The sequence below is a fragment of the Mesoplodon mirus genome (assembly GCF_964341445.2).
Source record: "Mesoplodon mirus genome assembly, chromosome: 1".
NCBI lineage: Eukaryota > Metazoa > Chordata > Mammalia > Artiodactyla > Ziphiidae > Mesoplodon > Mesoplodon mirus.
In genome coordinates this window covers 227,207,417-227,235,187 of record NC_138976.1, presented here as the reverse complement: position 1 = coordinate 227,235,187, position 27,771 = coordinate 227,207,417, and the positions used below count along the sequence as shown (strand labels likewise).

The window sequence follows — 27,771 nt, the reverse complement described above, 5'->3', positions numbered from 1 at the left end:
CCCAATCAAAAAATGGACAGAAGATCTAAATAGACATTTCTCCAAAGACGACAAACAGATGGGCCAAAAGCACATGAAAAGATGCTTAACATCACTAATACAATGAGGTATCACCTCATACGAGTTAGAATAGCCATCATTAAAAATTCTACAGAGAGTGGAGTCAAGGTGGCGGACAAGGAGGATGCAGAATTCACGTCTCCTCACAACTAGGGCACCTACCAGGCACCAGTGGGGGACCACAGATACCTAAGGGGACAGGAGGAACCCCCAGCGACCGGGTAGGACATGGGGTGTGGGGGGAGTGTAAGGGGAGAAGTGGGGTGGGACGGGACTGGTGCCCCTGAGGGGAGGCTGGGGAGGGGAAGGTATCCATGCTGAAGTGGGAAACTGGGGGACCATTGGGAGGACAGAGGATCAAAAGGGAGCATGGCCAGGCTTCCCCTGCCCACTTGGGCCCCTGAAAGCCTGCTGAGATTCTGGCCTGATCCTCTGCCCACCAAAGCCCCCTCTAGCCACACAGGCCCTGAGGGAGTGGGAAGGAGGGAAGGGGGAGCAAAAGTAAAGGTCGGACCTCTGGGACCGGCACCCCTGAGGGGGGTGGCTGGGGGAGGGGAAGACTTCCTACACCCAGCAGGACCCACCCATGGGTTAGAGGTCCAGCAGCAATGGGGGAGACCCTGGGGGTGATGGGGGAGGGGCACAGAGGAACAGAAGGGAACGTGGCCAATGCCTCCCCTGTCCACTTAAGCAACGGGGAGCTTGCTGGGCCCCCAGGCCTAATCCTCTGCCCTCGGAGCCTCCCTCCTGCTGCGCAGAGCCCAAGCCCTGCCCATACACCCTCACCCAGGGCCCCACCTCTACATTCGGAGACCCCCTCTGAGACCCCCTCCAACGTGCTGGGCCTAAACCCCACCCACACACCCTCACCCAGGGCCCTACCTCCAAACTCCGGAACTCCACACTCCAGAGGCTCTCCTTCTGCGCACAGGTCCTAAGCAGAGGCCCCGCCCCACGCATGAAAGTCGCCCCCCCACCAACCTAGGTCCTGTCCCACCTTAAACCCCGCCCCTGCCTAAGTTCCAACCCCGCCTAAACTCCACCCCCACAGGCAAGGTTTTTTTTCTTCTTTTTTCCTCTTTTACATTGGGGCTCTGTTTTACCCTGTTGATACATTGCTGTTCATTCATTTATATTTTTATTTTTCCTAATCTTTTATTTTTCTAATTTAATTTTATTCTTTATACTTTGTTACTGTTCTCTCCTTCTGGCTTGTTCCCCCCACACACCCACCCACACCTTTTTTTTTTCTATTGTGGGTTTATTTTACCCTGTTGCAGTGGTTTCAATTATATTTTTATTTTTCCTAATATATTTTTTACCTTTCTAATTTTATTTTGTTTTTATTCCTTGATATTGTACTGCTCCTTTTTTTCTTTTCTTTTTTTTTTGGCCACGCCACGCAGCTTGCAGGATCTTGGTTCCCAGGCTGGAGGTTGGACCTGAGCTCCTGTGGTGGGAGCTCTGAGTCCAAACAGCTGGGCTAACAGAGAACCTCAGACCATAGGGGATATTAATCAGAGTGAGATCTCCCAGAGGTCCTAATCTCAGCACCAAGACCTGGTTCTATCCAACTGCCTGCAAACTCCAGTGCTGGACGCCTCAGGCCAAACAACCAGTAAGACAGGAATACAGCCCCATCCATCAAAAAAAAAAAAAAAAAAAAAGAAACGACAAAAAAATATGTTACAGACAAAGAAGCAAGGTAAAAACCTACAAAGCCAAAGAAATGTAGACAAAATAGGCAACCTACCTAAAAAAAGAATTCAAAGTAATGATAGTAAAGATGATCCAAAATCTCAGAAACAGGATGGAGGAAATACAAGAAATATTTAACAAGGATCTAGAAGAACTGAAGGGCAAACAAACAGTGATGAACAATACAATAACTGAAATTAAAAATACTCTAGAAGGAATCAATAGCAGAATAACTGAGGCAGAAGAACGGATGAGTGACCTGGAAGAAAAAATGGTGGAAAAAACTGCCAGGGAGCAGAATAAAGAAAAAATAATGAAAATAATTGAGGAGAGTCTCAGAGACCTCTGGGACAACATTAAAGGCACCAACATTCGAATTATAGGGGTCCCAGAAGAAGAAGAGAAAAAGAAGGGTCTGAGAAAATATTTGAAGAGATTATAGTCAAAAACTTCCCTTGGGGCTTCCCTGGTGGCGCAGTGGTTTAGAGTCTGCCTGCCGATGCAGGGGACATGGGTTCGTATCCCGGTCTGGGAAGATCCCACATGCCGCGGAGCGGCTGAGCCCGTGAGCTATGGCCACTGAGCCTGCGTGTCCAGAGCCTGTGCTCCGCAACGGGAGAGGCCAAAACAGTGAGAGGCCCGCATACCGCAAAAACAAAAAAACAAAAAAACAAAAAAACTTCCCTAACATGGGAAAGGAAATAGTCAATCAAGTCCAGGAAGCGCAGAGACTCCCATACAGGATAAACCCAAAGAGAAACATGCCAAGACACATAGTAATCAAAGTATCAAAAATTAAATACAAAGAAAAAATATTAAAAGCAGCAAGGGAAAAGCAACAAAAACATACAAGGGAATCCCATTAAGGTTAACAGCTGATCTTTCAGCAGAAACTCTACAAGCCAGAAGGGACTGGCAGGACATATTTTAAAGTGATGAAAGGGAAAAACCTACAACCAAGATTACTCTAACCAGCAAAGATCTCATTCAGATTTGATGGAGAAATTAAAACATTTACACACAAGCAAAAGCTAAGAGGATTCAGCACCACCACACCAGCTTTACAACAAATGCTAAAGGAACTTCTTTAGGCAGGAAACACAAGAGAAGGAAAAGACCTACAAAAACAAACCCAAAACAATTTAAAAAATGGTAATAGGAACACACATATCGATAACTACCTTAAATGTAAATGGATTAAATGCTCCAAGCAAAAGGCATAGACTGGCTGAATGGATACAAAAAAAAGACATGTATATACATGCTGTCTACAAAAGACCCACTTCAGACCTAGGGACACACACAGAATGAAAGTGAGGGGATGGAAAAAGATATTCCATGCAAATGGAGATCAAAAGAAAGCTGGAGAAGCAATTCTTGTATCAGACAAAATAGACTTTAAAATAAAGACTATTACAAGAGACAAAGAAGGACACTACATAATGATCAAGGGATTGATCCAAGAAGATATAACAAGTGTAAATATTTATGCCCCCAACACAGGAGCACCTCAACACATAAGGCAAATGCTAACTGCCATAAAAGGGGAAATCAACAGTAACACAACCATAGTAGGGGACTTTAACACCCACCTTCACCAATGGACAGATCATCCAAAATGAAAATAAATAAGGAAACACAAGCTTTAAATGACATATCAGACAAGATGGACTTGACTGATATTTATAGGACCTTCCATCCAAAAACAACAGAATACACTTTCTTCTCAAGTGCTCACAGAACACTCTCCAGGATAGACCATATCTTGGGTCATAAATCAAGCCTAGATAAATTTAAGAAAACTGAAATCATATCAAGTATCTTTTCCAACCACAACACTATGAGACTAGATAACAATTACAGGAAAAAAAACTGTAAAAAATACAAACACACAGAGGCTAAACAATACACTACTAAATAACCAAGAGATCACTGAAGAAATCAAAGAGGAAATCAAAAAATACCTAGAAACAGGGCTTCCCTGGTGGCGCAGTGGTTGAGAGTCCGCCTGCTGATGCAGGGGACGCAGGTTCGTGCCCCAGTCCAGGAAGATCCCACATGCTGTGGAGCGGCTGAGCCCGTGAACCATGGCCACTGAGCCTGCACGTCCAGAGCCCGTGCTCTGCAACAGGAGAGGCCACAACAATGAGAGGCCTGCATACCACACACACACACACACACACACACACACACACACACACACACACACGAAACAAATGACAATGAAAACACGATGACCCAAAACCTATGGGATGCGGCAAAAGCAGTTCTAAGAGGGAAGTTTATAGCAATACAATCCTACCTCAAGAAACAAGAAAAATCTCAAACAACCTAACTTTATACCTAAAGCAATTAGGAAAGAAATCATAAAGATCAGATCAGAAATAAATGAAAAAGAAAGGGAGGAAACAACAGCGAAGATCAATAAAACTAAAAGTTGGTTCCTTGAGAAGATAAACAAAATCCATAAAGCATTAGCTACACTCATCAAGAAAAAAAGGGAGAAGACTCATATCAACAGAATTAGAAATGAAAAAGAAGTAACAACTGACACTGCAGAAATACAAAGGATCATGAGAGATTACTACAAGCAACTATATGCCAATAAAATGGACAACCTGGAAGAAATGGACTAATTCTTAGAAAAGTACAACCTTCCAGGACTGAACCAGGAAGAAATAAAAAATATAAACACACCAATCACAAGCACTGAAACTGAAACTGTGATTTAAAATCTTCCAACAAACAAAAGCCCAGGACTAGATGGCTTCACAGGTGAATTCTATCAAACATTTAGAGAACACCTATCCTTCCCAAACTCTTCCAAAATACAGCAGAGGGAGGAACACTCCCAAACTCATTCTATGAGGCCACCATCACCCTGATAACAAAACCAGACAAAGATGTCACAAAGAAAGAAAACTACAGGCCAGTATCACTGATGAACATAGATGCAAAAATCCTCAACAAAATACTAGCAAACAGAATCCAACAGCACATTAAAAGGATCATACCCGATGATCAAGTGAGGTACAGCCCAGGAATGCAAGGATTCTTCAGTATGTTCAAATCAATCAATGTGATATACCATATTCACAAATTGAAGGAGAAAAAATATATGATCATCTCAACAGATGCAGAAAAAGCTTTCGACAAAATTCAACACCCATTTATGATAAAAAACCCTCCGGAAAGTAGACAAAGAGGGAAGCTACCTCAACACAGTAAGGCCATATGTGACAAACATTGTTCTCAATGGTGAAAAAACGAACCATTTCCTCTAAGATCAGGAATAACACAAGGCTTCCCACTCTCACCACTATTATTCAACACAGTTTTGAAGTTTTAGCCACAGCAATCAGAGACGAAAAAGAAATAAAAGGAATCCAAATAGGAAAAGAAGTAAAACTGTCACTGTTTGCAGATGACATGACACTATACACAGAGAATCCTAAAGATGCTACCAGAAAACTACTAGAGCTAATCAATGAATTTGGTAAAGTAGCTGGATACAAAATTAATGCACAGAAATCTCTTGCACTCCTATACACTAATGATGAAAAATCTGAAAGAGAAATTAAGGAAACACCTGCATTTACCAGTGCAACAAAAATAATCAAATACCTAGGAATAAACCTACCTAAGGAGACAAAAGACCTATATGCAGAAAATTATAATACACTGATGAAAGAAATTAAAGATGATACAAACAGATGGAGAGATACACCATGTCCTTGGACTGGAAGAATCAACCCTGTGAAAATGACTCTACTACCCAAAGCAATCTACAGATTCAATGCAATCCCCTATCAAACTACCACTGGCATTTTTCAGACAACTAGAACAAAAAATTTCAAAATTTCTATGGAAACACAGAAGAACCCGAATAGCCAAAGCAATTTTGAGAAAGAAACATGGAGCTGGAGGAATCAGGCTCCCTGACTTCAGACTATACTACAAAGCTACAGTAATCAACACAGTATGGTACTAGCACAAAAACAGAAATATAGATCAATGGAACAGGATAGAAAGCCCAGAGATAAACCCATGCACATATGGTCACCGTACGTTTGATAAAGGAGGCAGGAATGTACAGTGGAGAAAGGACAGCCTCTTCAGTAAGTGGTGCCGGGAAAACTGGACAAGTACATGTAAAAGTATGAGATTAGATCATTCCCTAACACCATAAACAAAAATAAGCTCAAAATGGGTTAAAGACCTAAATATAAGGCCAGAAACCATCAAACTCTTAGAGGAAAACACAGGCAGAACAGTCTATGACATACATCACAGCAAGATCCTTTTTGACCCACCTCCTAGAAAAATGGAAATAAAAACAAAAATAAACAAATGGGACCTAATGAAACTTAAAACCTTTTGCACAGCAAAGGAACCATAAAGAAGACCAAAATACAACCCTCAGAATGGGAGAAAATATTTGCAAATGAAGCAACTGACAAAGGATTAATATCCAAAATTTACAAGCAGCTCATGCAGCTCAATAACAAAAAAACAAACAACCCAATTCAAAAATGGGCAGAAGACCTAAATGGACATTTCTCCAAAGAAGATATACAGACTGCCAACAAACACATGAAAGAATGCTCAACATCACTAATCATTAGAGAAATGCAAATCAAAACTACAATGAGTTATCACCTCACAGCAGTCAGAATGGCCATCATCAATAAATCTACAAACAGTAAATGCTGGAGAGGGTGTGGAGAAAAGGGAACACTCTCGCACTGTTGGTGGGAATGTAAACTGATACAGCCACTATGGAGAACAGTATGGAGGTTCCTTAAAAAACTAAAAATAGAACTACCATATGACCCAGCAATCCCACTACTGGGCATATACCTTGAGAAAACCATAATTCAGAAAGAGTCATGTACCACCATGTTCACTGCAGCTCTATTTACAACAGCCAGGAGATGGAAGCAACCTAAGTGTCCATCGACATATGAATGGATAAAGAAGATGTGGCACATATATACAATGGAATATTACTCAGCCATAAAAAGAAATGAAATTGAGTTATTTGTAGTGAGGTGGATGGACCTAGAGTCTGTCATACAGAGTGAAGTCAGTCAGAAAGAGAAGAACAAACACCATATGCTAACACATATATATGTAATCTAAAGAAAAATGGTTCTGAAGAACCTAGGGGCAAGACAGGAATAAAGACGCAGACACAGAGAATGGACTTGAGGACTCGAGGAGGGGGAAGGGTACGCTGGGACGGAGTGAGAGAGCAGCATGGCCATATACACACTACCAGATGTAAAACAGATAGCTAGTGGGAAGCAGCTGAGTAGCACAGGGAGATCAGCTCGGTGCTTTGTAACCACCTAGAGGGGTGGGATAGGGAGGGTGGGAGAGAGATGAAAGAGGGAGGAGATATGGGAATGTAAGTATATGTATAGCTGATTCAGTTTGTTATACAGCAGAAACTAACACACCATTGTAAAGCAATTATAGTCCAATAAAGATGTTAAAAAAAAAAGTCTACAAACAATAAATGCCAGAGAGGGTGTGGAGAAAAGGCAACCCTCTTGCACTGTTGGTGGGAATGTAAACTGGTACAACCACTATGGAGAACAGTATGGAGGTTCCTTAAAAAACTACCATATGATCCAGCAATCCCACTCCTGGGCATATACCTGGCAAAACCTAGAATTTGAAAGGATACATGCACCCCAATGTTCACAGCAGGTCTATTTACAACAGCCAAGACATGGAAGCAACCTAAATGTCCATCAACAGAGGAATGGATAAAGAAGATGTGGTACATATATACAATGGAATATTAGCCATAAAAAAAGAATGAAAAAATGCCATTTGCAGAGCTTTCCTGGTGGCACAGTGGTTGAGAGTCCGCCTGCCGATGCAGGGGACGCGGGTTCATGCCCCGGTCCGGGAGGATCCCACATGCTGCGGAGCGGCTGGGCCCGTGAGCCATGGACGCTGGGCCTGCACCCGTGAGCCATGGCCGCTGGGCCTGCGCGTCCAGAGCCTGTGCTCCGCAACGGGAGAGACCACGGCGGTGAGAGGCCCACGTACCCCCCCCCCACACACACACACACAATGCCATTTGTAGCAACATGGATGGACCTAGAGATTGTCACACTAAGTGAAGTCAGACAAATATGGTATCACTTATATATGAAATCTAAAAAAAATAATACAAATGAGCTTATTTACAAAACAGAAATGGACTCACAAACTTCGAAAACAAAACTTATGTTTACCAAAGGGGAAAGGCTGGGGGTGGGGAGGGATGAATTAGGATTTTAGGATTAACATATACACACTACTATATATAAAACAGATAATCAACAAGGACCTACTGTATAGCATAGGGAACTCTACTCAATATTCTATAATAACCTATATGGGAAAAGAATCTGAAAAAGAATGGATATATGTATAACTGAGTCACTTTGCTGTACACCTGAAACTAACACAACATTGTAAATCAACTATACTCCAATATAAAATAAAAATTAAATTTAAAAAACACTGTACTAGTTTCAGGTGTGCAACATAATGATTCAATACACGCATGCATGAAATAGTGGCTAATGGTAAGATGACCACACATGCTACTAGCCTAGAGCAGACCCCTGTACACCTGTAGTCCCAATGAACTAATTAAAAGCTCCCTATCGTTTGCAAAAGTGTCCTTATTCGGGCAATAAATTTTGCAGCCACCTAGCTAGAAGAGATGAGAGAGAAGTTTCTATAAGATACAGGAGGGGTGCCCATGAGGAAGAGGCTGAGCTACCTGCAGGCAGGGACAGGAGAGCTCTCAACAGATCCTGGGACTGATCCTGAGAATGAGGCAGTGTTTACTGGGCAGAGAGAGAGAGGGAAAGGGCGCTCTGTGCGTGATGGCCAAGGGGCAGGGATCAGCTGTGGCACCGGAACACGGAAGATTCTGATATGTCTGGGCAGCAGGGGAGGGGGGAGGGTTGGAGGAGGCAGTCGGGGGTTCCTGACTGAATCAGGGGGGTTCATGGTAGCTGAATCCTAAAGGCTTCTTTCTGTGTGTTGGGCTGGGGAGTCTGAACACATCCTGCTGGTAATGACGACGTCACAGCACATAGTTTAGGTGAGATTTGTGATTTAGAAAAACAAACATGTCTGTTAAAACTTGAATTTCTGAGTATTTACCGATTTGAACCAACTTTTAAAAAATTACATCAGTGTTAGAATTATTGGCACCATTATCTTCATCATCACAATTTTAGAGCTTTTTATTGGATGGTTATTTAGTTCTAGGCATTAGGCAAGGCAGGTTACATACACCGCCTCAATTAATCCTCACAACAGCCTTTTGAAGTTAGCCTTAGATCTGATTCCCATGCACGTGAAATTTTGAGTGGGGGAATCACCAAGAAATGTTCAACCTTTGAAAATAAATAAGCAGTGATTTCAAGTTAGCACATTTAATAACGTTTGCAGAAATGTTTTGATTTTCTCGCTGGTCCTTCTGAAGCCCTGCCAGGAGTCAGGGTTTTCTCAGACGGTTGCCACCTGTCTGTTGACACCAAGGTTATCCTGATAGCCTGCGAGTAGGCTCTATGGATTCCTGTGCTTCCTCAGGAACTACTTATTCTGTAATTTTAGATGAAACCAGGAGTAACAAACATTGTTGAATAACTCAGGATCCCACAGATAAAGTGAAAGTTTATGCAAAGAATAAAGGAGCCAAATGGAGGTTCAGTTGGACAGGGATGCCCAGCTCCTCTCTCAGTAACTGCCTGTAAACAATACAGAGCAAGGCCCCCAAGTTAAAGAATGTCTTGGTGCAGGGACTTTGCAGGCAAGGACTCTTGTAAGGAAGCTCTAGAATAATGGGGCTGGGCTAACGTCACCTGTGACTCCACCTGGCATTGTTAGTGACTTCAAAATTTTTTATTTTATAAATTTAAAAAAACTTATAAACTCAACTGTTACGTATTTTCACTTAAACTGTTGCCTAACTGTTCATGTTCATGTAATACACCAAGGTAAGGAGGCATACCTAACATTTTTCCTCTCGACTGGAATGCATCTTTTGCTTTGTCTTTTTTCCTTAGAAAATTAATTTAATCTAATCATTATTTAATTACATTCGGATGGCCAATAGACACATGAAAGGATGCTCAACATCACTAATTATTAGAGAAATGCAAATCAAAACTACAATGAGGTATCACCTTACACTGGTCAGGATGGCCATTATTAAAAAGTCTACAAATAATAAATGCTGGAGAGGGTGTGGAGAAAAGGGAACCCTCCTGCACTGTTGGTGGGAATGTAAATTGATACAGCCACTATGGAGAACAGTATGGAGGTTCCTTAAAAAAGTAAGAATAGAACTACCATATGACCCAGCAATCCCACTCCTGGGCATATATCCAGACAAAGCTATAACTCAAAAAGATACATGCACCCTAGGGTTCACAGCAGCACTATTCACAATAGCCAAGACATGGAAATGATCTAAATGTCCATCAACACATGAATGGATAAAGAAGATGTGGTGCATATATACAATGGAATACTACTCAACCATAAAAAAAGAATGAAATAATGCCATTTGCAGCAACACAGATGGACCGAGAGATTATACTAAGTGAAGTTAGACAAAGACAAATACCATATGGTATCATTTATATGTGGAATCTAAAATATGACACAAATGAACTTATCTATGAAACAGAAACAGACTCAAAGACATAGAGAACAGACTTGTGGCTGCCAAGGGGAAGGGAGGGTGATGGAGGGATGCAGTGGGAGTTTGGGGTTGGTAGATGTAAACTAGTAGATACAGGATGGATAAACAATGAGGTCCTACTGTATAGCACAGGGAACTATATTCAACAGACAAACCATAACAGAAAAGAGAAGAAAAATAAAGAGTATTTGATTTTACCTCACATAATTCCTTATTTAATGTTCTTCCTTTCTTTATATAAATCTAAGTTGTACCTTATCATATTCCTTCTCCCAGAAGAACTTCTTTTAACATTTCTTGCAGAGTCAGCTGTTTTTGTTTGTCTGATAAAATATTTCTCCTATACTTTTGAGGTATAATTTTTGCTGGATATAGAATTCTACACATTACTCTATATAAAATACATAAACAACAAGGATATACTCTATAGCACAGGGAGCTATATTCAATATCTTGTAATAACCTATAATGGAAAAGAATCTGAAGCTGTATACCTGAAACTAACACAACATTGTAAATCAACTATAGTTAAATATAAAAAAATTTGTAACTATGTATGGTGGTGATGAATGTTAACTAAACTTATTGTGGTGATCATTTTGCAATATATACAAATATTGAATCACTATATGAAACTAATATAATGCTATACATAAATTATACCTCAATTTAAAAAATAAAGGACAAATTTTTTTTTAAATTAAAAAAAAACGGGGCTTCCCTGGTGGTGCAGTGGTTGAGAGTCCGCCTGCCGATGCAGGGGACGTGGGTTTGTGCCCCGGTGCGCGAGGATCCCACATACCACGGAGCGGCTGGGCCCGTGAGCCATGGCTGCTGAGCCTGTGCATCCGGAGCCTGTGCTCCGCAACGGGAGAGGCCACAACAGTGAGAGGCCTGTGTACAGCAAAAAAACCCAAAAAACCAAAAAACAAACATTACCAGTTTTAAGGAACTGAATCACTGCGTAAATCCAGAGATTTGTGGATGAGGAGGCAGACTCAGAGAGTAAATCCCTTGGTCTGAAAGCAGCCAGGTCTCTGACTTCAAAGCCCTTAACCACTTAAGGAAGCAGGTCACTTGAACGTTAGAAAGTAGGAAAATAAAAACGTAAAGTTTAAGATAAAAACAAAGTTTAAATCAAGAGGAACAAGTCAGAAATTCTTTACATTTTAGAATATCTAGTAGCGCCTCCATATGATGATATGTGAATTCTTATGATTATTTACTGGTCACGGTCTACAATCACACTGTTTTTAAGGGATGACACTTAATGATCATTTAATTCAAAGTCTCTGGAGTTACCTGTGGTCATGAGATGTCAGCAGACTTGACAGGTCACAGCTGCCTGCAGATCACTCGTCTGTGGGTAAGCTACAGCTAGAGACGAGTCACTAAACCAGTATCACGTCCCAGGAAAGAGCGGTGTGATATTGTGATTTATAATAAGAGGGGCAGGGGGTCGAATCAATCACCAGCAGTCTGTGATTTAATCAATTCTGCCTATGTGGTGGGGCCTCCAAAAAACCCCAAGGATGGTGTTGGGAGAGCTGCAGAGTTGAGGGACACGTGGACGTGCTGGGAGAGGGGTCACTCTGAGAGGGACGGAAGCTCCTTGCCCTCCCCAGGCCTTGCCCTATACACCTCTTCCATCTGGCTGCTCCTGAGTTATATCATTTTATGCTAGATTACCAAATCCAGTTAAGTAAAATCCTTCTCTGAGTCCTGTGAGCCACTGCAGCAAATTAATTGAACTCAAGGAGGGGGTCGTGGGCACCTCTGATTTATGGCTGGTTTGTCAAAAGCACAGGTGACAACCTGCACTTATGACTGGCATCTGAAGTGGAGCAGGCAGTCTTGCAGGACCCAGCCCTTAACCTGTGCGACCTGATGCTCTCTCCAGCTAGGCAGTTATCAGAATTGAGTTAGAGTGCAGGAACCCAGCTGGTGCTGCAGAATTGCTTGATGGGTGGAAAACCCACCTGCCTGGTGTCAAAGTGAAGTAGTATAACAGAGCATGTTAAAGTAAGAAGACACACAGGAGTGATACTTATCACTGCATTCATTGCATTAATACAGTTCACATGCTTTTTTGAAGGACGTGTTGTATGCCAAGTCTAGGGCCTTTTGGAAAATCTAAATTGGCTAGACAAGAAAATAAAGATCACAAACATTTGTAGTTATTCAAGAGAAGAAAGGAAACAAGATGAGGAATCCTTGTGTAGTGAGTCAGTATTTTGAAATAGTAATCTCTTTCCTCCCTCCTCCTCCTCTCCCTTCCTTTCAATTAAATTACCTCATTCTTTACTAATTGAATCAAGGAAGGGATGTGACAGCAAGACAGAGAAAAAAGAGCCTCTTCCAGGTTTCTGAGTTTCCAGGGACAAAGCTTTCAGGCATCGCACCAGGGGTTCTAACTATGCGGCTTCTTCTCAACCCTTAGGGGATATTTGAAAGGCGTTGTATGCTAGTTGGGGGGTAGATGTTTTTCACAACAACCGGGGACATTATTCCATCATCTGAAAATAGTGGGTGAGGCCAGGGATGCTAAAAAGTGGGGAAAATCCTGCAGGACAAGGAAGGGCTGACCCCAAGTGCCAAGAGCACCTCTGTTAGAACTCATTGACAGGCAAGGATATGGAGAAAATGGAACCCTGTGCATTCAGCCACTCTGGAAAACAATACAGCAGTTCCTCAAAAATTAAATTTAGAATTACCACATGACCCAGCAATTCTACCTCTGGGTATAGACCCCTCTGAAAATTGAAAGCAGGGACCCAAACAGATACTTGTACAACAGTGTTCATAGCAGAACTATTCATGATAGCCAAAAGGCGGAAACAACCAAAATGTCCATCGTCGCGCAAATGTGGTCCATCCATACAATGGAATATTATTCAGCCTTAAAAAGGAAGGACATTCTGACACAGGATACGACACGGATGAACACTGAAGACATTATGCTGAGTGAAATAAGCCAGACACAAAAGGACATATATTGTATAGTTCCACTTGTATGATGTACTTAGTCAAATTCATAGCGACAGGAAGCAGAATGGCTATTCCTAGGGGCTGGGGGTGCGGAATGGGGAGTTAGTGTTTAACGGGGACAGTTTCAGTTTGGGAAGATGAAGAAGTTCTAGAAATGGAGAGCAGTGATGGTCACACAACCATCAGAATGTACTTAATGCCACTTAAAATTGGTTAAAATGATAAATTTTATGTTATGTGTATTTTACCACAATTAAAATAAAACAAAACTCACTCAGTGGCAGAGGAGACCTTGAAAACAAGTCTTTTCTGCCCTGAGGCCCATAAAAAGACTCCTAGGCTGGGAGAAGCAACAAGGCAGGCCAGCAGGAGAGGCAGGCAGTGATGGGCTTCTGAGAAAGGCCCTGCTCGCTGTTCTGGGGGAATGGTCAAAACCTTCACAGATCTCAGAAGGGGAAACTTGGACCACACTTCCTGGTACAGCCGTGAGAATGGCAAGAATTTGGAAGAGGGACAAATATGGCTCTGTGCCGTGTCTTGGCCACCCCAGGTCTTAGCCTCACAAAATCCCCAGGCCCTAGTGAGTGTACGAGCAGAACAATTACTGAGTGCCCAAGAGTGGTGGGGAAGTGGAAGAAAGAGGCACAGGAGCTGAGGGCAGGCAGAGGGAGCTGAAGGGACCTCCCAGGATTGAATTTATGACCAGGGACAGCCCCGGCTGATGGGCAGCTCAGTGTCCCCCGAGCACACAGACACTGTGGAGGATCAGATGAGTCCTGTGTAAGCCTCCCCGGAATCTGCGTGTGACGCCAGAAATCGAGAAAGGTCTTGAAGTGACTTAATGAGGGTCTGAAACAGAACCGTAGCTGCACCACAAGGTTACATTTATTGCAGCTGAACCTCCAGCCCTACATGCAAAGCCATCCTCACTCCCTCCAGCTCTCTAAAGGTTACGGAGCCACTGGGGGCCTTCAGCAGAACATCCTGTCTCATTTTCCACTCGTATGAGGACCTCCACCATTAGTGAGTTCAATCGCTATCACTGTGCTTTTCCTCTGTTCACAAAATGTTTCTGCACTGTGTCGGGTGGACGTGCTTCAGCAGAGCACACCCCTGCCTACGGAATGCTGCACCCCCACCCCTCGTCCAAGGCAGCACAGCCTGCCCGGAAGCAGTTTTCCACTGTAGGTGCCTATTTTCTATTTGGGCATGGAGCAAGGAAGTGAGCTGAATGAATATGATTAAGCTCCTGGCCTGCGATGCTCCCCACATGGTCTTTTTTCTTTAAAGGAATGATGCTAAACCCTATGGCTCCCCCAAACACCTGGATTTTAGTATCTGAAAATTTAAGATAATTAGCAAAACATAATTCCTACTTAATATAGCTTTCATCTGCTCGTATCAATTTAATATGATTATTCCCAATGTTAATTTCAAGTTCTAAATACAGTCTCCTCTAACAGGCAGCTCACATAGAATCCCATCTCTTCATTTCACTAATTCTACTGCAGATAAGTGTTCCCTTGGCTATTCAGGCAAATCCTTGTAATCCTGGGAATGTGGTCGTTAAGTAACTAATCTCTGGTTGGAAAAAACAAATACCAGTCCTGGTCTTCATCACATTTTGATCCTCTATGGAGCCCAGGTTTGGGCAGTTTCCAGTTTTCTTGTGTCTCGAGACTTCAGTTGCCTGTAAGGCTTCTGAATTCTGTCTTCCCGGCATGTCGGCTGTGGGGCGTCTCACAGCGCTAGCTCAGCCCACCCCGGCACACTCTCGGGCTTGCTCCCTCTCCCTCTCCCACTCCCTCTCACCCTGGGAATTAAAGGTATGTGCCCTGCAGTCTCAGTAACCTGGCTTTTAAGTGAGACCACAGTACAAAATAATAAATGAGATTTTAAACAATGTTTGAAGTGGGTGCAAGCCACGCTGTAGGTTTCCAGACGGATATTCTTGCAGAAGCCATTGTGGAAGATGACGAAAGGCAAATGAATCACAGATGAGGGTGAAATAAAAACAAATGAAGTAAGGAAAATGCACAGACACAGATTTTAGAAGTGATTTTCTATTCCTAATTAGGCTCGATACCACCATGCTTGGTTACTAGTATGCCTTCATTCACGTCTTTCGACCTTCTTAAAAAAAGAAACAAAGAAGTCACTTCAAGGGACCCCCCGTTTCAGTTCCAGTGTGTGGCTCAATACATGTACGGCCAGAGTCCAGCAGCCATCACACACCTGCGGTAATGCCCGCCTTCTTGGTCACGGGGTGCTGCCTGGATCTCATTTCATTACTCAGGACAATACGACATTCATGTCCACAGCACTCTATGTTTCTCCAGGTCTGAACATGGGCATGGAGTAACCATAAAATAAAAGGAGTGTATAAGGGGACTACAACACATAGCTCTGGGAACCCACTGATAGCCAATTTACTAGCCCAGGTAGGCGCGACCACTGTAAGCTAGAATAGTACCCAAATGACAAAGACAGGAGCAAGAGAATGAATAATTACCTAATAGCTGACTGCAGACGCTGATTTCTTTTCATAATTTTAGGTTGAATATACCAGCTTGATGCAAGCTTTGAAAAACCGAGTACAATTCATTAAAAGAAAAAGCACAGTGAGTGATGCTTTTAAAAAAGACTAACTTTAGGGAACTAGATATTTTCATGGCTCTACTGATGACTTGCTAATTGACAAAGGGAAAATGCATCTTGCGAGTTCAGAAAGCTGGGGCTGCAACTAGTCTACTTATTTTGACCAGTCTACTTTCCTATCTGGATGTATGTGTAGAATATGCAAATCAAATAAAATACTTACATTTTACTGTATACATATGAGTCAAACTGTTGTCCAGATTTGGTTGTCAAAAGTTGACTTTGGGAGCTGAGGCTCGGGATTCGGTTGGATTGCAGGGAGAGGACTGGGGTTGGCAGCGTGAACACAGCCTGAAGGGGTTAGTGCACCACGGCTGGCTGGGAGGGAGTCCGGGAAAAATTCTGGAGCTGCAGAAGAGACAAGAGACTTTTTCTTCCCTCTCTGTTTCCTGGCGTGTGAGGAGAGGGGATTAAGAGCGCTGCTTAAAGGAGCTCCAGAGACGGGCGCAAGCCGCGGCTATCAGCGCGGACCCCAGAGACGGGCGTGGGACGCTAGGGCTGCTGCTGCGGCCACCAAGAAGCCTGTGTGTGAGCACAGGTCACTCTCCACACCTCCCCTCCCGGGAGCCTGTGCTGCCCGCCACTGCCACGGTCCCGGGCTCCACAGACAACATCCCCGGGAGAACGTACGGGCGCGCCTTGTGCTGACACAACGTCACGCCGGCCTCCGCCGCCGCACGCTCGCCCCGCCTCCGTGCCCCTCCCTCCCCCGCGGCCTGAGGGAGCCAGAGCCCCCGAATCAGCGGCTCCTTTAACCCCGTCCTGTCTGAGCGAAGAACAGACGTCCTCCGGCGACCTACACGCAGAGGCGGGGCCGAATCCAAAGCTGAGCCCCGGGAGCTGTGCGAACAAAGAAGAGAAAGGGGAATCTCTCCCAGCAGCCTCAGGAGCAGCGGATTAAATCTCCACATCAACTTGATGTACCCTGCATGTCAATCAACTTGATGTACCCTGCATCTGTGGAATACCTGAAGAGACAATGAATCATCCCAAATTGAGGAGGTGGACTTTGAGAGCAAGATTTATTATTTTTTCCCCTTCTCCTCTTTTTGTGAGTATGTATGTGTATGCTTCTGTGTGAGATTTTGTCTGTATAGCTTTGCTTTCACCATTTGTCCTAGGGTTCTATCCATCCGTTTTTTTTTTTTTAACTTAAAAAAATTTTTTTTCTTAATAATAATTTTTTTATTTTAATAACTTTATTTTATTTTACCTTATTTTCTTTTCTTTTACTTTCTTTCTTTCTATTTTTTCTCCCTTTTATTCTGAGCCGTGTGGATGAAAGGCTCTTGGTGCTCCAGCCAGGAGTCAGTGCTGTGCCTCTGAGGTGGGAGAGCCAACTTCAGGACACTGGTCCACAAGAGACCTCCCAGCTCCATGTAACATCAAACAGCGAAAATCTCCCAGAGATCTCCATCTCAACACCAAGACCCAGGTTCACTCAACGACCAGCAAGCTACAGTGCTGGACATCCTATGCCAAACAACTAGCAAGACGGGAACACAACCCCACCCATTAGCAGAGAGGCTGCCTAAAATCATAATAAGTCCACAGACACACCGAAACACACCACCAGACGTGGACCTGCCCACCAGAAAGACAAGATCCAGCCTCATTCACTAGAACACAGGCACTAGTACCCTCCATCAGGAAGCCTACACAACCCACTGAACCAACTTTAGCCACTGGGGACAGACACCAAAAACAACGGGAACTATGAACCTGCAGCCCGCAAAAAGGAGATCCCAAACACAGTAAGATAAGCAAAATGAGAAGACAGAAAAACACACAGCAGATGAAGGAGCAAGATAAAAACTCACCAGACCTAACAAATGAAGAGGAAATAGGCAGTCTACCTGAAAAAGAATTCAGAATAATGATAGTAAAGATGATCCAAAATCCTGTAAATAGAATAGAGAAAATGCAAGAAACATTTAACAAGGACCTAGAAGAACGAAAGATGAAACAAACAATGATGAACAACACAATAAATGAAATTAAAAATACTCTAGAAGGGATCAGTAGCAGAATAACTGAGGCAGAAGAACGGATAAGTGACCTGGAATATAAAACAGTGGAAATAACTACTGCAGAGCAGAATAAAGAAAAAAGAATGACAATAACTGTGAGGACACTCTCAGAGACCTCTGGGACAACATTAAACGCACCAACATTCGAATTATAGGGGTTCCAGAAGAAGAAGAGAAAAACAAACGGACTGAGAAAATATTTGAAGAGATTATAGTTGAAAACTTCCCTAATATGGGAAAGGAAATAGTTAATCAAGTCCAGGAAGCACAGAGAGTCCCATACAGGATAAATCCAAGGAGAAACACGCCAAGACACATGTTAATCAAACTGTCAAAAATTAAATACAAGGAAAACATATTAAAAGCAGCAAGGGAAAAACAACAAATAACATACAAGGGAATCCCCATAAGGTTAACAGCTGATCTTTCAGCAGAAACTCTGCAAGCCAGAAGGGAGTGGCAGTACACATTTAAAGTGATGAAGGAGAAAAACCTGCAACCAAGATTACTCTACCCAGCAAGGATCTCATTCAGATTTGATGGAGAAATTAAAACCTTTACAGACAAGCAAAAGCTGAGAGAGTTCAGCACCACCCAACCAGCTTTACAACAAATGCTAAAGGAACTTCTCTGGGCAAGAAACACAACAGAAGGAAAAGACCTACAATAACGAACCCAAAACAATTAAGAAAATGGGAATAGGAACATACATATCGATAATCACCTTAAATGTAAAAGGATTAAATGCTCCCACCAAAAGACACAGACTGGCTGAATGGATATAAAAACAAGACCCATATATATGCTGTCTACAAGAGACCCACTTCAGACCTAGGGACACATACAGACTGAAAGTGAGGGGATGGAAAAAGATATTCCATGCAAATGGAAACCAAAAGAAAGCTGGAGTAGCAATTCTCATATCAGACAAAATAGACTTTAAAATAAAGACTATTAGAAGAGACAAAGAAGGACACTACACAATGATCAAGGGATCGATCCAAGAAGAAGATATAACAATTGTAAATATTTATGCACCAAACATAGGAGCACCTCAATACATAAGGCAAATACTAACAGCCATAAAAGGAGAAATCGACAGTAACACAATCATAGTAGGGGACTTTAACACCCCACTTTCACCAATGGACAGATCATCCAAAATGAAAATAAATAAGGAAACACAAGCTTTAAATGATACATTAAACAAGATGGACTTAATTGATATTTATAGGACATTCCATCCAAAAACAACAGAATACACATTTTTCTCAAGTGCTCATGGAACATTCTCCAGGATAGATCATATCTTGGGTCACAAATCAAGCCTTGGTAAATTTAAGAAAACTGAAATTGTATCAAGTATCTTTTCCAACCACAATGCTATGAGACTAGATATCAATTACAGGGAAAGATCTGTGAAAAATACAAACACATGGAGGCTAAACAATACACTACTTAATAACTAAGTGACCACTGAAGAAATCAAAGAGGAAATCAAAAAATACCTAAAAACAAATGACAATGGAGACACGACGACCCAAAACCTATGGGATGCAGCAAAAGCAGTTCTAAGAGGGGAGTTTATAGCAATACAATCCTACCTTAAGAAACAGGAATCATCTCAAATAAACAACCTAAACTTGCACCTAAAGCAACTAGAGAAAGAAGAACAAAAAAAACCCCCAAAGTTAGCAGAAGGAAAGAAATCATAAAGATCAGATCAGAAATAAATGAAAAAGAAATGAAGGAAACGATAGCAAAGATCAATAAAACTAAAAGCTGGTTCTTTGAGAAGATAAACTAAATTGATAAACCATTACCCAGACTCATCAAGAAAAAAAGGGAGAAGACTCAAATCAATAGAATTAGAAATGAAAAAGGAGAAATAACAACTGACACTGCAGAAAATACAAAAGATCATGAGAGATTACTACAAGCAACTCTACGCCAATAAAATGGACAACCTGGAAGAAATGGACAAATTCTTAGAAATGCACAACCTGCCAAGACTGAATCAGGAAGAAATAGAAAATACAAACAGACCAATCACAAGCACTGGAATGGAAACTGTAAGGCCAACTGGCCCGAGGCAGGGGAATGCAATCAGATTCACAGGTTGCATCAGACCGAAACTCTCAGGTCCACCCAGTTCCAGAAACTGACCTGGGGACTTTCCACCCGGCCCAGCCTTCCCGCCTTTTGAGGGGCAGGACTAGCTGTCCCAAGACTGATGTAACTGGCACCAGATAGTGCCACGATACCCGAAGAGACCACCAGATAAGGAATACCCTGCGCCCTCCCAGATTCACCACACCCCTTTCCCTTCTTCCCCTATAAAATCTTGCCCAACCCTCGCCCGGGTACGACTTCTCTGGCCCCTTTCTCTTGGACCAGTGAACCTCACCCGGGAGCGCCCCCTAATAAAGCTCACTTGAAGCTTTCCTGTTTCGCGATGCCGTTTGTTAAGATCCGACCTTACATTTGGTGCTGAAACCCGGGAGGGGTACCAAGCCCCGCGGGCCGCTCCTCCCTTCCCCAAGGAGACAACCAGGGAACCTCTACTCATCCACCCGATCTGGCAGAAAACGGGGTAAGTCCTCCTCCCTTGTTCCCTCCGAACCCCAGAGTCCCTACCCACCGGACTCCCTGTCCGTAATCGCGGCCGCGTCAGGGACTCCTCCGTCCTCTCTCCAGGCTTCGGGCAACTGTGGAGACGTCCCAATTGCCTGACCGCTCTCTGACCCGCCAGGCCTCGGGTGATTGTGGAGACGTCCCAATCACCTGACCGCCCTCCGACCTGCCGTGAATTGGAGACTGAGACCAGGGACGTCTCTCTCCCTCTCCATTCACTCAGGGACAGACTGGGGGTCACGGGAACCTCACAATCGAAACCAGATTCTAAGACGCCCCTGAGGTGTCTCTTAGCCAATTTTAAAGCCCTCGGTTTCTCCCAAGATCTCCGTGCCAAAGGTTTATTTTTTCCACTGTGGCCTGGCCACAATATCCTCTAGACAATCAATCCAAAATTGGCCTCCTGAAGGGACTTTCGATTTTAACATCCTCCGTGATCTAGATAATTACTGCCGCAGGACGGGCAAATGGTCCGAGGTCCCCTAGGTTCAGGCCTTCTGGTATTTACGCTCCCGGCCCTCCCTCTGCGTCGATTGTTCCACTTCCCAGATCCTTCTTGCCAGACAGACATCTCCTACATCCAAGCCCCTAATTTCATTTAACGATGACCCCTCTCCACTAGCCGACACACCCGAATCTCTCGCCTCTCCCCCCTCCAGAGCTCCTCTCCAACCTCCACCCTACCCTGAAGCGGTCCCTCTTCCTCCCGAACCCACTCCGGCCCATCCAACCGCTCCCCCGCCTCCCTCAATGCTTTCTCCTCCCACGCCCCTTGCCTCGCCAATTAGTGCACATACACGCTCTCACGACTCCCAAGATCCAAATCTCCTCTGCCCTCTGAGGGAGGTAGAAGGAGCGGAAGGATTAGTTAGAGTTCATGGTCCCTTTTCCCTCCAAGATCTCTCTCAAACAGAAAAGCGATTAGGCTCCTTTTCTGCCAACTCTTCCCGCTACATCAAAGAATTTCGCTACCTCTCTCAAGCTTACGATCTAACCTGGCAGGATATCTTTGTGATCCTATCTTCTACTCTGACCCGTGACGAGAGGGAAAGAATTCAAACTGCTGCCCGAAACCACGCAGATCAGGTTCACCTTACCGACAACTCCATGCCTGTCGGAGCGACTGCCGTACCTGGCACCGATCCAGGCTGGACTTATCAGGATGGCCAAGATGGCCGTCATAAACGCGACCTCATGATCCAATGCCTCCTGGCTGGCGTGCAGGCTTGCCGCTCATAAGGTAGTCAATTTTGAAAAACTAAAAGAGATAACCCAAGAACCTAACGAAAATCCAGCTATCTTTCTCAGTCGCCTTCCAGAGGCCTTAACTCTCTACACCCGGCTGGATCCCGACACCCTGGCAGGGGCAGCGGTCCTAGCCACCCATTTTATCACCCAATCAGCCCCGGACATCCGAAAGAAATTAAAATGGGCAGAAGACGGCCCTCAAACCCCTATTCGAGATCTGGTAAAGATGGCCTTTAAAGTCTACAATGGCCGTGAGGATTTGGCAGAATCCAGCCAACAGGCTCGGATGCACCAGAAGGTGGCCCTCCAAACCCAAGCTCTTGTAAGCCGCCCTAAGGCCGGCTATCTCCCATGGATCACAGCATCCACGGGGTCCGCAAAAGGCAACCCCACCGGGGGCCTGCTTCAAATGTGGAAAAGAAGTCCACTGGGCTCGCCAGTGTCCCAATCCCCGACCTCCTTCTAAGCCCTGGCCCAGCTGCGGGCTAACGGGCCACTGGAAGAGGGACTGCCCTACGAATGGCCCTCCCTCAGCATCTCCATGCAGGGGGGCAGGCCGACCCAATGGCATTACCACTTGAACTGCTGGGATTGACTCACGACTGACGGCGCCCGGACTTGAAGACCCCCATCACCCTCGCCGAGCCCAGGGTAACGCTACAGGTAGTGGGTAAGTCCATCTCATTTCTGGTGGACACGGGGGCTACCTATTCGGTCCTGCCTACTTATTCCGGGCCAGTTTCTCCTTCCCAGATCTCAGTTATGGGTACTGATGGCAAACCATCCTTCCCACTCCAGACCGGTCCACTCCCAAGTCATATCGAAGGCCTCCCTTTTACTCATTCCTTCTTAGTCATACCATCCTGCCCAGTTCCCTTGCTAGGCCGAGGTGTCCTTTTCCACTTAGGGGCCTCCCTCCAACTGGTTAGACTTGACCCTAAGGTCCCCTCCTCCCAACTCCTGCTTCCTCTTCTAGGCCTCTCTAGAACCCTCCCCCTCCTATCCCCCTCTTCCAATCACACCGAACCCAATCAATCCCCAAGTCTGGGATACTTCTAAGCCCATAATAGCAACACACCATTCCCCCGTCCTCATCCGCCTAAAGGACCCCTCCAAATTTCCATCAAGGCCCCAATTTCCCATCTCTGAGACTCACCTTAGGGGCCTACAACCTATTATCACCAAACTCCTAAACCAGGGACTCCTTATCCCCACTGACTCTCCCTGCAACACCCCCATCCTGCCTGTCCGCAAGGCCTCTGGGGATGATCGCCTGGTCCAGGACCTCTAACTAATCAATGAGGCCATAATTCCTCTCCACCCAGTAGTACCAAACCCATACACCTTGCTCTCCCATATCCCCCCATCCACAACCCACTTTACGGTTCTGGATCTCAAAGATGCCTTTTTCACTATCCCCCTACATCCCGACTCCTATATTTCCTCTTTGCCCTTACCTGGACAGATCCGGATACTCATACTTCCAGTCAGCTCACCTGGACAGTTCTTCCCCAGGACTTCCGCGACAGTCCTCACCTCTTCGGTCAGGCGCTGGCACGGGACCTCACTTCCTGCTCCCTTACCCCCAGCACACTCCTTCAATATGTACATGACCTCCTCCTTTGTAGCCCATCTCTCAGCCTCTCAAGACAACATACTGCAGATCTCCTCAATTACCTTGGCTCTCGCGGTTATCGGGTCTCCCCAGCCAAGGCTCAGTTATCTGTATCTTCTGTAACCTACCTGGGGCTCCAGCTTACCCCTACCACAAAAGGTCTAACAGCCGATCACACCCGGATTATCCATGAACTCCAGCCTCCAGAAACAGCAGAACAAATTCTCTCCTTTTTGGGCCTTATAGGATTTTTCCGACACTGGATCCCTAACTTTGCTCTCCTCGCTAAACCCTTATATCTAGCCGCTAAAGAAACCCCTCAAGGACCCCTCACCTCTCCTTCCGCCGTTCGACAGGCCTTTCTCACCCTCCGTAACGCTCTGGTATCTTCTCCTCCCCTTTCTCTGCCCAACCCAAACCGACCTTTTCACCTTTTTGTGGATGAATGGGCCGGAATAGCCACTGGACTCCTTGCCCAGTCTGTAGGGCCTTCCTACCGCCCCGTGGCTTACCTCTCCAAACAGCTAGACCCAACCATTCGGGGATGGCAACCATGCCTTCGGGCCCTAGCAGCAGCAGCCGAACTGACCAAACAAACACTACAGATACTCAACCACACAGGAATAGGTAACATCTCCGACTGCTTTCTATGTGCCTCGCTTGGCCGGCCACCCTTGGCTGCTGTCCCACTTGACCAGCCCTTCAATTCTACTTCCTACACCTCCCAAAACCCACCTTTTTTCCCATTAAAAGTCCCCATATTCCTTGATTCAAAAAATCTCACCATCTGTTACGGCAGCCGCCCAAATCTAGCTGATACTGGGTTTCTTTGCAACTCATCCCTCACGGTAAACACATCAATTGAAGCACCACCAGGCATGGTTTTGTGGTGCAATGGTTCCCTCACAAAAGAGATCAATTCTTCCTCCCCCTTCCCATGTATCCCCGTTACTCTCGTCCCACAACTCACACCGTATAGTCAAGCCGAATTTTCCTCGTTAATCACGCCGCCCTTTACCCCACGGAAAAGAGCTATCTTTCTTCCTCTGGTCGCAGGCATCTCTCTCACCTCCTCCCTGGTCGCTGCAGGCCTCGGCGGTAGGGGAGCTCTAACACATAGTGTTTCAACATCCCGCGACTTAGAACATAAACTCCAGCTAGCCATTGAAGCCTCCGCCGCCTCCATCTCCTCTCTCCAGTGCCAAATCACCTCCATAGCCCGAGTCACTCTCCAAAATCGACGAGCCCTGGATCTCCTGATGGCTGACAAAGGAGGTACCTGCCTCTTCCTACAGGAGGAATGCTGCTGTAAATGCCCTCCATCGCTTAAGAGAAGAACTCCAATGCAAACACCAACAGTCCGCCTCCCCAATTCCCGATTGGTGGCGATCCACCCTCTATACCTGGCTAACACCAATCTGAGGCCCCTTAATTCTCATCTGTATCTTGCTCATGTTTGCCCCGTTTTCTTAGGTTCCTTCACAGGCGCATGGAGGAAGTCCCTTGGGTGGCCACAAACCAAATGCTCCTTGGTCCTTACACCTTGCTTCCTACAGAACCCCCCACTGGTCTCCCCTAAGCCTCGGACCTCTGGTCGCCCAACTCCCCTTTCGACACCCCCATTCAGCATGAAGTAGCCAGAGATCAGAACACCGCCCCATTACACCAAAGATGTCGGGATGTAAGGCCAACTGGCCCGAGGCAGGGGAACATGATCAGATTCACAGGTTGCATCAGACCGAAACTCTCCGGACCACCCAGTTCCAGAAACTGACCTGGAGACATTCCGGACCAGCCAGTTCCAGGAACTGACCTGGGAGCTTTCCACCCGGCGCAGCCTTCCCGCCTTTCGAGGGACGGGACTAGCGGTCCCAAGACTGATGTAACCGGCACCAGATAGTGCCACGACACCCAAAGAGACCACCAGATAAGGAATTCCCTGCGCCCTCCCAGATTCACCACACCTCTTTCCCTTCTTCCCCTATAAAATCTTGCCCAGCCCTCGCCCGGGGGCGACTTCTCTGGCCCCTTTCTCTCGGACCAGTGAACCTCGCCCGGGAGCGCCCCCTAATAAAGCTCACTTGAAGCTTTCCTCTGTTTTGCAATGCCGTTTGTTAAGATCTGACCTTACAGAAACTGTGATTAAAAATCTTCCAACAAACAAAAGCCCAGGACTAGGTGGCTTCACAGGTGAATTCTATTAAACATTTAGAGAAGAGCTAACACCTATCCTTCTCAAACTCTTCCAAAATATAGCAGAGGGAGGAACACTCCCAAACTCATTCTACGAGGCCACCATCATCCGGATACCAAAACCAGACAAGGATGTCACAAAGAAAGAAAACTATAGCCCAATATCACTGATGAACATAGATGCAAAAATCCTGAACAAAATACTAGCAAACAGAATCCAGCAGCACATTAAAAGGATCATACACTATGATCAAGTGGGGTTTATTCCAGGAATGCAAGGATTCTTCAATATATGCAAATCAATCAACGTGATACACCATATTAACAAACTGAAGGAGAAAAACCATATGGTCATCTCAACAGATGCATAGAAAGCTTTTGACAAAATTCAACACCCATTTATGATAAAAACCCTCCAGAGTAGGCACAGAGGGAACTTACCTCAACATAATAAAGGCCATATATGACAAACCCACAGCCAACATCGTCCTCAATGGTGAAAAACTGAAACCATTTCCACTAAGATCAGGAACAAGACAAGGTTGCCCGCTCTCACCACTCTTATTCAACATAGTTTTGGAAGTTTTAGCAACAGCAATCAGAGAAGAAAAGGCAATAAAAGGAATCCAGGGGCTTTCCTGGTGGCGCAGTGGTTGAGAGTCCGCCTGCCGATGGAGGGGACATGGGTTCATGCCCCGGTCCGGGAAGATCCCACATGCCGTGGAGAGGCTGGGCCCTGAGCCGTGGATGTTGAGCCTGCGCGTCCGGAGCCTGTGCTCCGCAACGGGAGAGGCCACAACAGTGAGAGGCCCACATACAGCAAAAAAAAAAAAAAAAAAAAAAAAAAAAAAAGAACCCAAATTGGAAAAGAAGAAGTAAAGCTGTCACTGTTTGCAAATAACATGATACTATACATAGAGAATCCTAAAGATGCTACCAGAAAACTACTAGAGCTAATCAATGAATTTGGTAAAGTAGCTGGATACAAAATTAATGCACAGAAATCTCTGGCATTCCTATACACTAATGATGAAAAATCTGAAAGTGAAATCAAGAAAACACTCCCATTTACCACTGCAGCAAAAAGAATAAAATATCTAGGAATAAACCTACCTAAGGAGACAAAAGACCTGTATGCAGAAAATTATAAGACACTGATGAAAGAAATTAAAGATGATACAAGTAGATGGAGAGATATACCATGTTCTTGGATTAGAAGAATCAACATTGTGAAAATGGCTCTACTACCCAAAGCAATCTACAGATTCAATGCAATCCCTATCAAACTACCACTGGCATTTTTCACAGAACTAGAACAAAAAATTTCACAATTTGTATAGAAACACAAAAGACCCCGAATAGCCAAAGCAATTTTGAGAACGAAAAACGGAGCTGGAGGAATCAGGCTCCCTGACTTCAGACTATACTACAAAGCTACAGTAATCAACACAGTATGGTACTAGCACAAAAACAGAAATATAGATCAATGGAACAGGATAGAAAGCCCAGAGATAAACCCATGCACATATGGTCACCGTACGTTTGATAAAGGAGGCAGGAATGTACAGTGGAGAAAGGACAGCCTCTTCAGTAAGTGGTGCCGGGAAAACTGGACAAGTACATGTAAAAGTATGAGATTAGATCATTCCCTAACACCATAAACAAAAATAAGCTCAAAATGGGTTAAAGACCTAAATATAAGGCCAGAAACCATCAAACTCTTAGAGGAAAACACAGGCAGAACAGTCTATGACATACATCACAGCAAGATCCTTTTTGACCCACCTCCTAGAAAAATGGAAATAAAAACAAAAATAAACAAATGGGACCTAATGAAACTTAAAACCTTTTGCACAGCAAAGGAACCATAAAGAAGACTAAAATACAACCCTCAGAATGGGAGAAAATATTTGCAAATGAAG

At 44.6% G+C, this 27,771-nt stretch overlaps 1 long non-coding RNA gene across 5 annotated transcripts in view; it reads right to left on the bottom strand.

Moving 5' to 3' along the window:
- Positions 1-27,771, bottom strand: part of LOC309799531 — a 66,091-nt gene that overhangs the window by 22,113 nt on the left and 16,207 nt on the right. For all 5 annotated transcript variants that reach the window (XR_014293296.1, XR_014293297.1, XR_014293298.1 and 2 more), the window contains one exon: positions 16,293-16,477. This is a non-coding gene — a long non-coding RNA (uncharacterized lncRNA). The remainder of the gene's footprint in view (positions 1-16,292; positions 16,478-27,771) is intronic.